Here is a 16530-nt window from a genome sequence, read left to right as displayed (position 1 = left end):
CCTTTCTACTGGGGCCTATCAATATCTCATCATAGCCTCGGTCTCACTGCCCCATGCTTTTAGATGCACTTCATTTATGACAGTGGCCATTCCCAAGGCCTTTAAAACATACACATGGATTAGAAAAATTATCATTGGCAAAGTCCGTTATCTGGTGTGTTTCCTGACAAATTCTGTGAGTTACAGCCCCTCATCTGGTTATTCTGGCTGTCTCTAGTTGCCTGTAGGGGTCTGGGCCCATGCCACTTCAGCATTACACACAGGGCTTTTAGAGATCCATTGTAGAAGCTTCATTGTTTCTGAGAGTATGTCTTTTTATGTGGTGTTAAGAGCTCGGAGGACAGGATGGCCGCTCGCTCAGCAGAACTATCTGGATTATCTATTGGGCCAGGAGAATGTGGCTGCTATGTTTTAATGTCCACAGCACTCCATCAGGCTGTTAGTGGGATGAGATGTAGCCCAGAAAACTTTAATTATAACTTGTTTCACTGAGAAGAAGGGCAGAAGGGCAGAAATACATTGATGTCATACAGTATTTGCTACAGAAAAGGTGTGGTGGTGGGGTGGGTGGTGGGGGGTTGGGGGGGTGGTGGTGGTGGTGGGGATGGTGGTGGTGGTGGTGGGGACGGTGGTGGTGGTGGTGGTGGCGGTGGGGGTGGTGGTGGTTGTGGGGATGGTGGTGGTGGTGGGGGTGGTGGTGGTGGTGGGGGTGGTGGGGGTGGTGGTGGTTGTGGGGATGGTGGTGGTGGGGGTGGTGGTGGTGGTGGGGGTGGTGGTAGGGTGGTGGTGGGGGTGGTGGTGGTGGTGGGGATGGTGGGGGCTGCAGGGCTCCTAATGAAGGTGTGTGTAATAAAATCAGTGCACCCGGGTCCTCATCTCGGCCCCGCCTCCCTCAAACTCCATCTGATTGAAAATAGAACAGCTGTGATGATTTAATTTACATGTTAATAACCAACGGGCCTCCAGAAAATCGTCCAATAAACACCTTTTTATTACCGCCTGTATCTCCTCCGACGCAGGGGAACGACATAAAGAGAGAGAGAGGGAGACAGAGGCGTAAAGGGAGAGAAAAAGCGACTGTAATTAATTTTTTAAGCGATTCTATTAAAACAAAAATTATCTGGTGGAGATGTGTGTGGAATAAACATGGACTAGCTGGCAGCGAGGCAGGAAGATGTGTGTGAGTGTGTGTGTGGAGGAGTACTTTCACCAGTTTTCTTCTGTTCAGCCTGATATTTGAATTATTACATTCTTAACAGATTTTCATGAACTGAATTTCAATCCCGATTTGACACAATATCCAGGGAATCTCATTTCATGACATTGACATTGCTAAAAGACAACATTAACTTGTCAGCTTGAAGCTTGGCATGGATACGCTAGACTTACTTAAGCGTGTGTGTGTGTGTGTGTGTGTGTGTGTGTGTGTGTGTGTGTGTGTGTGTGTGTGTGTGTGTGTGTGTGTGTGTGTGTGTGTGTGTGTGTGTGTGTGTGTGTGTGTGTGTGTGTGTGTGTGTGTGTGTGTGTGTGTGTGTGTGTGTGTGTGTGTGTGAGTGTGTGTGAGTGCATGTGTGTGTGTGACAGCATTAGACCGACACTCACTGTGGATGTGACACTCGTAGGCTGCCGGGGCTCACCACAGACTGAGGTGGAAGTAATCCACGAGGCTGTGCTTCTTACAATGCCACCAGAACGCACGTTACCACCACCATCTTCATCATCATCACCACCACCAACACCAAAACCATCGTTGTCATCATCATCTTCACCGTCATCATCTTCATCAGACTTTTCACCAGTGTTAGATGTCGATAAGCATATTCATATCTGCGTACAGGAGATACACTAAGTCCATTTAATGAGATGGTAATACCATCAAGTGGATGTCAGATCATTTCCGAAAGCAGAATCAGGACTGCCTGCTGCTAACACACTCTTGATCACTGACATCATATCCTGTCTACCCAGCATGCGTTTGCACACCAGCAACCAATTGATCACCACCGGTCAAGTTAAATAACTGTGTACTGAGTCCACCTGGAACAGGCTTTGAGGCACACAAGCACATTTCAATGGTAATATTGATAACGTATCTAGTTGTCTAATGGCTTCATATTTGCTCTCTCTCTTTCTCTCTCTCTTTCTCTCTATCTTACTCTTGTGTCCACATGCATTTCCCACTCTCTTGTTCTCTTTCCCCTAAAACCACCCATGGAAGTGAGAATTCCTCCCGGGCTGTATAGAACAGAGAAGTAAGGGTTGATCCAGAGCTCTCTTGTGCTCGTCTTTCCCACCCCCCTTTCTCTTTCTCTATCGTCTCTCCTCCTCCTCCTGTCCTGTTCCTCAGAGAGGTGGCCCTACCACGGCGGCCATTCATGCCATTGTCAGTGAAGCCACATGGTCGCGTCTCCCTGCTTCTCATGGGACATGGGGGGCCACAGAGAGAGGGAACCTCACTGGGTGGGAACAGTAATTAAAGAAAAGAATAAAATAGAAAGAGAAAGAACAAAAGTCAAATGAACAAAAGGAATAAGTGAATAGAGAGGGGGGGAAGAGGAACGGTCTTGCAGTGGATGGAAATCATTAGGGAATATTCCCATTGCCAATAAAGTGCAGAGCAGGGCTGTACGACAGCTCTGTGGTGAGATCTATTAGCATTCTACAGACATTCCACTCACTATGTCAGTGTGCTATATTTAAGCAATGAGCCCTGAGGTGGTGTGGTACATGGCCAATATACCACAGCTAAGGGCTGTTCTTTGCATGACGCAACGCAGAGTGCCCAGATACAGCCCTTAGCCGTGGCATATTGGCCATATACCACAAACCCCTGAGGAGGCGTATTGCTATTATAAACTGGTTACCAACATTATTATATCAGTAAAAATACAAGTTTTTTCATACCTGTGGTATACGGTCTGACATACCACGGCTGTCAGCCAATCAGCATTCAGGGCTTTAATGTAAAGGGTAAACCTTTACATTAAAGCACCATTGCAAGTCATTTCAAATAAGGTTGCACCATGTCATATTAAGATGCACCTTATAAGCATTAAGCACAGTAATAATACTGCAACCGCATGAAACTCACTATTTAGCCAAAATGATCACATGCATTACAATGTTGCGTATAGCAACACAGTGTGGCCTAGTGCATTGGTGTGATGTTGTCATCATTATTGTTGTCATCTTCTCGCCACCTCTGCATGTGATCACTTGAGCTTCCCATCATTGACTTGGATAAATGTGTGTGTGTGTTATATGATGGAGAGCACAGGTTGGCTGGGGTCCTGTCTTCCCTCTGAGATGTGACCCAGATGGAGCAGGAGTGTGTTTGCTGCCTGCCTGCCCTTAGGCCTTGTCGTGCCGACTAGTTAAGCTAACCCACAGATAACACCTAAAGCTGTTTACCCTTCACCCTTAAGCAAATATATCTGACTGTGACATTGCAAAGACGGAGGGAAAACAGAACCAAATTTATGCTAATAACATATTGTCTACTGGGCTGGAGAAGAAAAAAAATATCCTGCTATGTTGCTTTCGCAGCTGGGAGTGCCAGAGGGAGAAGGAGACAGACAGAGAGATAGTAAGGGAGAGAGATACGGAGAGATAGGGAGAGGGCGAGAGAGGGAGCTAAACAGAGAAAGCATGCCTACGTGTCTGACATTCCAATATAGATCTGCTAAAAGTTCTGAGGTGGTTGGTTCCTGTGAAGCGCTAAGTTTGGAGAGGTGAAAGGTCACTCTATCCAGACAATGCAGCGGGCTCAGCATCTATTGATGGGGAGGGGTTAGGGGCTTTGTGGGCAGGGCACATAGTAGCTCTGGCTGCCAGTCATGGTTGTAGAGTATTAGCATGGGCTGCCAATCACCCCGGAGAGGAATGCACAGGGGTCATGTGGGTCAGGCAGGCGGAGTCGGACCCAGAGAACACAACAAGCCCTGACACACAACGGGTGATGCCGTGGAGTGTGTGTGTTGGGGGGACTGTTGTCCCATTACTACTGCCCTAGATGGTAAAAGCAACCGCAGAATAACCAAAGTCCCTCTAAGAGCACTCACATAGCTGATCTGCATAGTGAACTAGTATGCGTATTTAATGTTCTCAGCACCCTGAAGTTAACAGAGATTCACAGTCAGATGACCCCTTCACAATAGCGGTGTGGGCACAGACAGTGGCAGGGCAGCCTGTCTCTAATTCAAAAGTCTCTGACAATCCTACCTGAGCCCTTCCAGCTCCCCCGTACCACCTGCATGACCATTAGTGATCCTGTGATATGGAAGGTGTAAGAAGGCAAATTGTTTGTGCCGTGGGCCCTGACAGGAGGTAGCAGCACCCAGTATTAGCTAAGGATAAAAGTAATTAGATTTGTAGTGCCAAGGCAGCGTGTGTCGTAAGGTACTGTTGATGGAAGATAGGGGCCAATGGAATCCTTTAAAAGCTGATAAGTATCTATGTGAGAGAGGGGGACAGAGACAGGCCAGCCAGCCAGACAGCAACAGCCAAGCTGTGTTATAGGCTGTTCGCTCCAACTCTTCTGTGAGGGCAAGCTGTATTGGTAATCCTGTTACCAACATGACTAATATTCCTTATTAATTATTTATTACTGGAAATTCAGTCAATGTTTTTTTCTATAGGTCAATTCTAGCCACTATATTTATTTATAAAAAAATGCATATAGCAAGAGAAGCATTTTTCCCTATTCTCATTGGTGAAGGAGAGTTTGTTCAGAATCTAGCATCTGAAGGCTGTTTCTCTAGGGTGTGGTCTTATAAATCAGTGACAGAGGAGGAGTAACTAATCCATATGCATGCTTTACCTAATTCCACTGTCTTGAGATGGAAGACAGATTTAATTAACTGCTCAGCAACATATTTCAGCTATAAGCTGTTAAAATTGTGAATTCGTAAAGACACAAGCTCATTGGAATATCAGAGAAATTCAAGGTATACTGTGCATCAAGTAAACACTTAGATTTTACTTTTGTTGATATTGGTGCCTTTCTCATTATTCAAATCCTATTAATTGGCATATTTAAGTATGGGAATGTGTGTTTTGCTAATAAGAAGTATAGAGTGAAAAAGAATGAGTATTACTATAATAGTTTATGAAATTGTGTATTTTTAACATAAGCCCTTTGAAACATGTCTGGTAGTGGTACACTGTAGGCCTACCAGTACATGTAAACAGAAAGGTGTTTCTTGCAGACCGAGCAGGAAGTACCAGTGACTCGCTCAATACGGAAGTGGTCAGATGATGCAAATGCTAAGCTACAGGACTGTTTTCCTGTTTTCCTAACTTGGATGCTTATAAGAAATTCCGCTACGCCCTTCGACAAACCATCAAACAGGCAAAGTATCAATAGAGGACTAAGATTGAATCCTACTTCATCCGCTATGATGTTCCTCGGATGTGTCAGGGCTTGCAAACTTTTACAGACTACAAAGAGAAGCCCAGCTGCGAGCTGCCCAGTGACAGAAAGCCCACCAGATGAGCTAAATTACTTTTATGAGCGCTTCGAGACAAGCAACACTGAAGCAGGCAGAGCACCAGCTGTTCTGGACGACTGTGTGATCACGCTCTCCGTAGCCGATGTGAGTAAGGCCTTTAAAACCTCTTGGGGCTAGGGGGCAGTATTTTCACGGCCGGATGAAAAACGTACCCAATTTAAACTGGTTACTACTCTTGCCCAAGAAGTAGAATATGCATATTATTAGTAGATTTGGATAGAAAACACTCTGAAGTTTCTAAAACTGTTTGAATGGTGTCTGTGAGTATAACAGAACTTATATGGCAAGCAAAAACCTGAGAAAAGTTCAAACAGGAAGTGTAAGGTCTGAGAACTGTAGTTCTACTTTTGAATCCCTAGAGAAACTACAAATACTTAGGGGTCACGTTGCACTTCCTAAGGCTTCCATTGGCTGTCAAAAGCCCTCCGAAAGTTGTTTCATACGTATCCAGTAACCGGGCAGAATATAGGAGCTCAGTTACTGAGTGGACTGCTGGAGGACAAAGGGATTGGAAATGCGCGGTCATGCGAGCACGCCTTTCCTTATTTTTCTTCTGAAATGAATACGCAATTGTCCGGTTGGAATATTATCGCTTTTCTATGAGAAAAATACCATAAAGATTGATTTTAAACAGCGTTTGACATGCTTCTAAGTACGGTAATGGAACATTTTGACTTTTCGTCTCTGGTTCCGCACTCGCGCGTTATTCCTTTGGATAGTGCTCTGAACGCACTAACAAAACGGAGGTATTTGGACATAAATATGGATTATTTGGAACAAAAACAACATTTCTTGTGGAAGTAGCAGTCCTGGGAGTGCATTTTGACGAAGATCAGCAAAGGTAATACAATATTTCTAATACTAATTCTGAGTTTAGGTTGCCCCGAACTTGGCGGGTGTCTGAATAGCTCGCCGTGATTGCTGAGCTATGTACTCAGAATATTGCAAAATGTGCATTCGCCGAAAAGCTATTTTAAAATCTGACACAGCATTTGCATCCAGGAGTAGTCTATCTATAATTCTTAAAATAATTGTTATGTATTTTGTCAACGTTTATGATGAGTATCTCTGTAATATGTGTGCTCATTGTGCTCATTCACCGGTAGTTCTGGAGGCTAAACATTTTCTGACATTTTCTGAACGTCACACGCCAATGTAAAATGCTGTTTTTGGATATAAATATGAACTTTATCGAACAAAACATACATGTATTGTGTAACATAATGTCCTAGGAGTGTCATCTGATGAAGATCGTCAAAGGTTAGTGCTTCATTTAGCTGTGTTTTGGGTTTTATTAACACATATCCTTGCTTGGAAAATGGCTGTGTGATTATTTTTGTCTATGTACTCTCCTAACATAATCTAATGTTTTGCTTTTGCTTTTGCTGTAAAGCCTTTTTGAAATCGGACAATGTGGTTACATCAAGGAGAAGTGTATCTTTAAAATGATGTAAAATAGTCGTATGTTTGAGAAATTGAAATTATTAGATTTTTGCTGTTTTGAATTTCGCGCCGCGCTATCTTGTCAAGCAATCCCGTTAACGGGATCCTATCTCGAAAGGGTCCCCAAGAGGTTAAACAGGTCAACATTCACAAGGCCACAGGTCCAGACGGATTACCAGGACATGTACTCAGAGCATGCGCTGACCAACTGGCAAGTGTCTTAACTGGCATTTTCAGCCTGTCCCTGACCGAGTCTGTCATACCTACATGCTTAAGCAGACCATCATCGTCCCTGTGCCCAAGAACACCAAGGTAACCTGTCTAAATGACTACCGACTCGTAGCACTCACATCTGTAGCCATGAAGTGCTTTGAAATGCTGGTTGTGGCTCACATCAGTGCCATCAACCCAGAAACCCTAGACCCACTCCAATTTGAGTACCGCCCCAACAGATCCACAGATTACACAATCTCTATTGCACTCCACACTGCCCTTACACACCTGGACAAAAGGAACACCTACGTGAGAATGCTGTTCATTGACTACAGCTCAGTGTTCAACAACATAGTAACCTCAAAGCTCATCACTAAGCTAAGGACGATGACACTGTTGTGGACCGATGACACAACTGATCACCGACAATGATGAGACAGTCTATAGGGAGGAGGTTACAGACCTGGAAGTGTGGTGCCAGGACAACAACCTCTCCCTCAACATGATCTAGACAAATGAGCTGATCGTGGACTATAGGAAAAGGAGGGGCAAGCACGCCCCCATTCACATCGATGTGGCTGTAGTGGAGCAGGTCGAGAGCTTCAAGTTCCATGGTGTCCACATCACCAACAAACTAACATGGTCCAAACACACCAAGCCAGTCGTGAAGAGGGCATGACAACTCCTATTCGCTCTCAGGAGACTAAAAAGATTTGGCATGGGTCCTCAGATCCTCCAAAGGTTCTACAGCTGCACCATGGAGAGCATTCTGACTGGTTGCATCACTGCCTGGTATGGCACCTGCTTGGCGTCCGACCTCAAGGCACTAGAGAGGGTAATGAGTACAGCTCAGTACATCACTAGGGCCAAGCTTCCTGCCATCCAGGATCTCTATACCAGGTGGTGTCAGAGGAGGGCCTTAAAATTGTCATAGACTCCAGCCACCCTAGTCATAGACTGCTCTCTCTGCTACCGCATGGCAAGCGGTACCGGGGCGCCAAGTATAGGTCCAAAAGGATCCTTGACAGCTTTTACCCCCAAGCCATAAGACAGCTAGTTGCACTGACCCCCCCCTCCCTTTTTTTTACGCTGCTGCTACTCGCTGTTTATTCTATGCATAGTCCCTTTATCCCTACCTACAGTACATGTACATATTACATAAATTACCTTGACGAACCTGTACCCCTGCACATTGACTCGGTACCAGTACTCACTGTATATGTAGCTGTCACATCTGCTCCTGCAACGCCCTCTACTGCTCATCCTGTGTCGCCTTGACCTGCCGCCTCCCCCAGTGCTCTTTCCCTCTTTCTCTGTGTGTGTGTGTGCATGTGTGCGTGTGTGTGTGATTGTGTGGGGGCGGAGACAGATGTGCTGGAGTCAGAGCAGATCCCCACCAGCTGCAACCTGTTCCATAATCAATACCTCTACTAATACTCAGCCCTGCCACTTCCACGCTGCCAGATCATAATCTCTGCTACGTTTCTAGCCGTTTGTTACTATTCAGATCCTGTTATCCTGTTGTGCCTGTTTTCCTTGCCTGACGCTGTTTTCCTCTCCGCTACAGTTCTGCCCGCTCTGACTCTGGTCCCTGTCTCCAGTCCCACATCTCATCATCCTGCTACTCTGTCCTGGATTCCCCACTCTACTACTCCCTTGGATTCCCCTCCTGACTTGCTTACCCTGTCTCAACCCCTCTCGCTCCAGTCTCAGCAACCTGATTTCCAGCCACATGCCCGAGCTTCCCCTGACCTGCACTCCATCTCCCCCTTGTGTTTCAATAAATACCTTGGTTACTTTATCCCAGTCTCCTCGTCTGAGTCTGCTCTTGGGTTCCCCTGTTCCACTCCGCGTAACAATAGCCTTGTTATTGTTATTTTATTGTGTTATTATCATTTATTTTTTACTTCAGTTTATTTAGTAAATATTTAAAAAAATCTTAATACTGCATTGTTGTCACGCCCTGACCTGAGAGAGACGGTTTATTTTGTTAGGTCAGGGTGTGGGGTGGGCATTCTATGTCATTATATTTCTATGTTTTGGCCAAGTATGGTTTCCAATCAGAGGCAGCTGTCTATCGTCATCTCTGATTGGGAACCATACTTAGGCAGCCTTTTCCCACCTGTGTTTGTGGGTAGTTCTTTTCTGTTTTGTGTTTCTGTACCTGACAGAACTGTGCGCTTTCGTTTCCCTTTGTTATTTTTGTTCGAGTGTTTGTTTGATTTAAATAAATAATCATGAACACGTACCACGCTGCATCTTGGTCACCTCTCTACGACGATTGTTACAATTGTTGGTTAAGGGCTTATAAAAAGCATTTCATGGTAAGGTCTCTGTTACCTGTTGTATGCAACGCATGTGGCAGTGTTGGCAGGCCTCTGGAGCAGCAGTCTGGAGCAACAGTCTGGAGCAGCAGTCTGGAGCAGCATTTTCACACAGACTATTAGAGCTACTGAGCTCTGGCTGCACAGGGCCTGGGTAGAGGCTGAACAGCATGGCCTGTGTTCACTGCTATTACTGAGGCTACTCAGGATGTTTAAGATTGATGCCAAAATTGGACATCAGGAAATGCCTTCAAAACCGGCCACTAGGGGCAACAAGGTGAGCTGGTGGATGGGCAAAATCCCATGACTCTGGATCAGACAGTTTTTTTTTTGGGGGGGGGGGGGTTTAAACCTATCCCAAATCTTAACCCTTACCTTAACCATTTTGAATGAGTGCCTGAATGTAAAGGTTTTAACCCTATCCCAAACCTTAACCTTAATCATTCGGATTGAGTGCCCAAACTTAACCCTTAACTTTTACATTTTACGTTTGGAGAAATGGAATGATACAGAGCAGCAGGATCAACAAAAACACTTCTAAATCTGACGTTTGGAGATCATCTAATTCTGCAAGACTGTGAGAGCTTGTTCCAGCACCAGGAGTTCTAGCTTCTATCAGATCAGTTGTAATATTTTTACCCAGGCCATTGCATGTAATATCTTACCGTGATCTAAGAGAGAATCTCTGAAACCTTTGGCACCATACTTAAGAACATTAGTTCAAGGTTAAGTTTAAGCATCAGCTAATTAAAATTGTTGACGTAGTGTTATGTGATAGAATGTTACAATGTACAGTAGCTGGTCCCATCAGATAACCTGGCACAATTTAGCCCTATGCTAAGATGACCAGGTGGCAGTGATTATTTCCTATAACAACTTCCTCATCATCCTATCAAAGATCTTAAACTTGTAGACGTGGTAGAACACTTTTTCATGAGAACGTCCTTAACAGAAGTCAAACAGCACAATCTGCTATTCAAAGTTACTAAAACACGCAAAACATGTCAACTGTACGTTTAGATCAAAGTGTAACGAGATTGGCTCCTCAAACTTTTAAATTGTTTTCCTTTGAAATGTAGAATTACATTGTGATTGTCACGCCTGCTCCCACTCTCCATCTCTGGCGCTCGAGGGCTCCAGGCTGCCCATCATCGCGCACACCTGTCACCATCGTTACGAGCATCAGCGCTTCATAGGACTCAACTGGACTCCTTCACTTTGTTGATTGCCCCTCTATATCTGTCTGTTCCTCAGTTTCATCCCCATCGCAGCATTAATGTTGTTTTGTTCCCCTTGTCCAGACTCCGTCCTTGTTTTGTTTCATGTCCGTTATTTATTAAATATTCACTCCCTGTACTTGCTTCTTGTCTCCCAGCGTATGTCCACACAGAATGCTGACACCAATATTGGAAGCATCAGGGAGTATTTTAGTTTTTTGTTGGGGTTGGTGACGTTGGGCTTCCATGCCTTAGCTTGCTCAAAAGGTTTTCTTGCCTCGGTTGGCTTGGCAGGCTCCCATCACACGTCATGCCTCAGCCAGCTCGTCTGGCTCCCACGCCTCAGCCGGCCCGTCAGGCTTGCCCAGGTGGGACGCCAGGTGACACCCCTGGGGGGGGGGGTACTGTCACACCTGCTCCCGCTCCCCCTCTCTGGTGCTTGAGGGTGCCAGATGGCCCATCTTTACGCACACCTGTCACCATCATTACGCGCATCAGTGCTTCATTGGACTCACCTGGACTCTTTTTCACTTTTTATTGATTGCCTCCCCTATATCTGTCTATTCCTCAGTTTCATCCCCTTGTCAGCATTAATGTCGTTTTGTTTCCCTTGTCCAGACGCTGTTTGTGTTTTGTTTAATTTCCATTATATATTAAATATTCCTCCCTGTACTTGCTTCTCGTCTCCCAGCATCTGTCCTCCATATTGGAAGCAACAGGGAGTTTTTTGTTTTGGTTGGTGATGTCGGGTCCGGTTGCCGCGGCCGAAGGATCCGGGGATGCCTCAGCTGGCTCGTCAGGTTTCCACGCCTTTAGCTGGCTCGAGAGGTTTTCTTGCCTCGGTTGGCTCGGTATGCTCCCATCCCACGTCATGTCTCAGCCAGCTCATCAGGCTCCCACGCCTCGGCCGGCTCGTTGGGCAACCTACGCCTCGGCCGGCCCGTCAGGCTTGGGGGGGGTACTGTCACGCCTGCTCCCACTCCCCCTGTCTGGCGCTCGAGGGCACCAGGCTGCCCATCATTACGCACACCTGTCATCATTTTTACGTACATCAGCACTTCATTGGACTCACTTGGACTCCTTTACTTTGTTGATTGTCCTCTCTATATCTGTCTGTTCCTCAGTTTGATCCTTGTGTCTGCATTAATGTTGTTTTGTTCCCATTGTCCAGACGCTGTCCTTGATTTGTTTCATGTCCGTTATTTATTAAATATTCACTTGCTTCTCGTCTCCCAGCGTATGTACTCACAGTGATAGTGTGTTGCAAAGGGAATTACAGCCAAAACCTTGTAAGTAAATATATTTAATGAGGAGCTTTTTGGAGTCCCTCTTGCAGACTGACACATGGGCTACTGTTACAGGAGTGTAATGTTAGTCCTGCCAGAGTGACGCTCCGACACTTCTCAGAATGGTGCTAATTTAATAAAGTTTAGATCAAAGCTGAATCAATGTCTCACAAGATAAGTTAATGATTCATTAGTACCCTACATAAGTCTAACATACAGATATAATAACTTTGTATAATCTTAATGTTAGACTTAAAACACCATTTAATTTATTTTGCAGGCTACACTTACATGTACAACTTTTTCAACATTTTTATAATCATCCACTACAACACATATGCTTTAATTGAATAGAGCATCGAGGATGAGCAGTGAACAGTTGTTTCCTTAACAAAAAAGTTTAATTTGAACGGGATATGAACCCATGCTATCTGTACCCCAGAGATTCAGAGTTAAGTGCCTTGTTGCTGTATGCCACCTGGGCGCAATGTCAGTAGTGTCAAATGACAGCTTTTTGACAAAGGGATAAGCAACAATGTGCACTTTTGTGAAAACGTGCAAAAACATGTATTTTGAAGTTTGTTAGTATGTAGTAGCCTAGTCAAGGAATGGATAATGCAACATATTGGTAATTGTGACAGACCAACTGGAACAAAAATTTCACATTGACTTTGGAGGTTTACAAAATCCCTCTGGTAGCCAAGTTGACCCATTTCAAGAAATGTCATTGGTTTATGGAGAAAAAGTCGAACATATTTGATAGGCTGATGAGGAAGTTTTTGCAGGAAATAATCACTGCAACCGGATGAAGTTAGCATTGGGCTAACGTGTGCCAGGTTATCTGAAGGAACCAGCTACAATGGAATGCAGGGGTATTCAACCTGGGGTCCGGTAAATGTTTCAAAAAGTGAAAAAATAACTACCTACCTACCTACAGTATAAAATAGGAGAATATATTAATATTGAGCAAATTACGCTCATTGGAGAAAATTACACTTACTGAAGTATGGCAAGCGCCGCTGGCTGCTGGTAAGCTTTTTTGTCTTGGACATAAATAAATGTTTGTCAATACATGGCTAGTCTTTTAAACCAGTGAACCAGCTATTAGCAAAAATATGTTTGGAGTTACCTTTCTAGATAATTGGCTAGGTTAGAGTTTACACTTCCTCTTCTAATTATAATGTGGGGAGGTCAAAATAATAATTAACATTTTTTATAATAATTAACATATTTAGGTGAATACCATTACAAGTCTTCAACCTTTTCTTGCACTGGGGACCCCCACTTAGGCAAACCTGCAACCCAAGTCAGTTAATAACAAATTCTTATTTTCAATGACAGCCTAGGAACAGTGGGTCAGGGGTAGAATGACAGATTTTTACCTTGTCAGCTCAGGGATTTGATCTCGCAACAATTCAGTTACTAGTCCAGCACTCTAACCACTAGGCTACCTGCCACCCCAGCACTACATCAGCTTAACACTACGTCAGCTATTTTAATTGGCTGATGCTTAAACTTGACCATTTGTATTTATGTCCACAAGTATGGCCCAAGCCTATTCAACAGACAAGCATGGTGTTATTTGGATTTCCCATACTCTTATTACTAAGTACTATGACAACAACACAAACAAGTGTTTCCCTTCAAATAAATATCTTCAGCAAAGATGGTCATTTTGTAAATTGAAGTGGACAAACACAATGATCCACATACCTACACGTGTCCCAATAGAGGTATTCCATGTCTCTGTGCCTGAATGTAGATTTCAAGCATACCCTAGAGAAATGGTGTACGTGCAAAGTAAATTAATGTCACAATTACTTTAATGATCCACTATGAACCTGTACAGAAGTTTATCCAAACATCTATATATCTTGTGCTTACTTTTCTTGGGGTTCCACTGGAGTGTGTGTTTGGAGGATATACCTGTAGCTACTGCATGGCTCATCTGTCAGCCACAAACTGGAAACTTTGGCTCTTTCTGATACAAATCATCCCCCCTATTAAATTAAACCTACAAAAGAGTCCTGAACGCATGTACTTGAAAAATATACAGACATGTTATCCTATGCATTCAAAAAATACACACACTATCAGCGAATGTTTAGAGAGAGAGGTGAAGGGAGAAAAAAAGGAAAGCAGGAGACTTTTTCGTATTGACTCAGCGGGCGCTATGCCACGCAATTAGTCCAAACGACGGGGAGAGGGAGAGGGGAGAGCGAGTGAGATAACCCTAAAAATGAAAAGCTGTCTGTGGAAAATTTGGAGCGCTTCCCAAAATACACAAACTTTCCCGACGAGCACATTTCTTAGGTATGCTGTAATCTCATATGGCTGGCCTTTTCTGAGCCCCTCCGTGAGACTTCTCTTCTCTCCTCTCCTCTCCTTCTCGGCTTTCCAAACTCCCCTCCCCAGCCCAGACCTCGGCAGTCTGCTTCACTGTCTCTCCATACTCTCAGGCCCCCAGCCCAAAATCCCCCTCCAAAACCTTGTCCACACATGGCAACCATTAGTCAACTCTCTTAAAGCGCAACATTATACCACCAATAGCAGCCTTGCATGAAATTTTGATCACTTAAACCCATCTTAAAGAGGCAGTGGCCACTTTCTGATCCACAACCTCCTTTTCTCCCCCTCTCTCGTTGAATGCTAATGCACATACTTCTCTCCAGTTGGACACCCCCTTTCTTCCACCCCAACAAAGCCAAATTACGCTTGTAGCCACTTATGAAGCGCTAAACCATCAAGGGACAATCCAGCAAATGAAAAAAAATAACCTTGTATGAAAAAGAGAATTCAGTAGTGATATTATAGAGCTGTTGTAGAGAATGTAGTTGTATGCAATTTTCTGGTGCATTTATTGCTCATGTTAGGAAATGCAAATGTCAGTAAAAAGCATATATTCTTCATATGTTAACCTGTACTACTAAATCCTGATATTATATTTGGAGTTTATCAGCTGATCATCAAGACCTTTCTGTAATCTTTTCCCAGCTTTGATTAGTTTATGAGCAGTATGAGAGGGAGAGAACATGAAAAGGCAATAGAAAGTATGGCTAGAGGGTGAGAAGAGAAGAGAAGAGAAGGGGATGGGAGAGAGAGAGAGAAGGAAGGCAGGAGCCAAAGACCCTGCTGAGCTCCCTAGTAAACAATGATTAAGGCACATCTAGCAGTGGCACGCCCGCTCTTCGCCACTCACCTCACACCACACGCTAATTAGCTGAGGCTTTGCTTTTACTGCCGGGTTTGGTGTCATAAAATTAACACATTTTACAAAACAGGACCCAGCAGAGGCGATGGTGACGCTTTTAACAAGTCTCTTCAGGGTGGGGTTAGAGAGAGAGAGAGAAATTGGCAAAAAAAACACACATATTTCTTTCCACAGGGCCGTGGGATGAGACAGGGATGCAGCTTAAGCCCCACACTCGTCAACATATAAATCAATAAATTGGCAAGGGCACTAGAACAGTCTGCAGCACCCGGCCTCACCCTCCTAGAATCTGTCAAGTGTCTACTGTTTGCTGATGGTCTGGTGCTTCTGTCCCCAACCAAGGAGGGCCTACAGCAGCACCTAGATCTTCTGCACAGATTCTGTCAGACCTGGGCCTTGACAGTAAATCTCAGTAAAACAAAAATAACTGTGTTCCAAAAAACGTCCAGTTGCCAGGAACACAAATACAAATTCCATCTAGACAACGTTGCCATAGAGCACACAAAAATGATGCATACCTCGGCCTAAACATCAGCGCCACAGGTAACTTCCACAAAGCTGTGAACGATCTGAGAGACAAGGCAAGAAGGGCCTTCTATGCCATCAAAAAGAACATGAAATTTGGCATACAAATTAGGATCTGGCTAAAAATACTTGAATCTGTTATAGAACCCATTGCCCTTCATGGTTGTGAGGTCTGGAGTCTGCTCACCAACCAAGAATTCACAAAATGGGACAAACACCAAATTGAGGCTCCGCATGCAGATTTCTGCAAAAAATATCCTCTGTGTACAAACGTAAAACATAACAAAATGTATGCACAGCAGAATTAGGCCGATACCTGCTAATTATCAAAATCCAGAAAAGAGCTGTTAAATTCTACAACCACCTAAAAGGAAGCGATTTCCAAACCTTACATAACAAATCCATCACCTACAGAGAGATGAACCTGGAGAAGAGTCCCCTAAGCAAGCTGGTTCTGGGCCTCTGTTCTCAAACACAAGCAGACCCCACAGAGCCCGAGAAAAACAACACAATTAGACCCAACCGAATCATGAGAAAACAAAAAGATAATTACTTGACACATTGGAAAGAATTAACAAAAAACTGAGCAAACTAAAATGCTATTTGGCCCTAAACAGAGAGTACACAGTGGCAGAATACCTGACCACTGTGACTGACCCAAAATTAAGGAAAGCTTTGACTATGTACAGACTCAGTGAGCATAGCCTTGCTATTGAGAAAGGTCGTCATAGGCAGACCTGGCTCTCAAGAGAATACAGGCTATGTGCACACTGCCCAAAAAATGAGGTGGAAACTAACCTC

Source organism: Salmo salar, chromosome ssa24 (assembly GCF_905237065.1).
Source record: "Salmo salar chromosome ssa24, Ssal_v3.1, whole genome shotgun sequence".
NCBI lineage: Eukaryota > Metazoa > Chordata > Actinopteri > Salmoniformes > Salmonidae > Salmo > Salmo salar.
This window is presented reverse-complemented; position numbering follows the sequence as displayed.